The 244-nt window shown below is 59.8% G+C and overlaps 1 non-coding gene across 1 annotated transcript; it reads left to right on the top strand.

The window, feature by feature from the left end:
• Window positions 1-233, top strand: LOC114818968 (small nucleolar RNA SNORD17; the record flags this gene model as incomplete). The annotated part of the gene is made up of 1 exon (XR_003766331.1): window positions 1-233. It is a non-coding gene; the product is annotated as a small nucleolar RNA SNORD17 (small nucleolar RNA).
• Between the last annotated feature and the right edge of the window lie 11 nt (window positions 234-244).

Here is a 244-nt window from a genome sequence, read left to right as displayed (position 1 = left end):
ACGTTTATCCATTCTCTGAGTGCAGTGGTGCTGCCCTCCTGCAGCACCCCGATTCCTGTTCTAGGGTCTGGGTGCTGTGCAGCCTCCAGAGACCCTCCAGTCTCCCAGTGTCCTACTGGGTGCTGCTGTGGTGTGTGGCTGGCTGCCTGCAGGAGTGAAGTGGTGCTGGCAGGGTTGGAGCCCCTCTCTGGGGGGCTCCATCCCCACTGAGATGAGGGATGATGTCTGATCACATACTGCTACC

This window comes from Antrostomus carolinensis, unplaced genomic scaffold, assembly GCF_000700745.2.
Source record: "Antrostomus carolinensis isolate BGI_N321 unplaced genomic scaffold, ASM70074v2 C12466331, whole genome shotgun sequence".
In the NCBI taxonomy this organism is placed as follows: Eukaryota; Metazoa; Chordata; class Aves; order Caprimulgiformes; family Caprimulgidae; genus Antrostomus; species Antrostomus carolinensis.
Note: the sequence above shows the minus strand (reverse complement) of the source record. Positions and strands in the feature narration are given on the sequence as shown.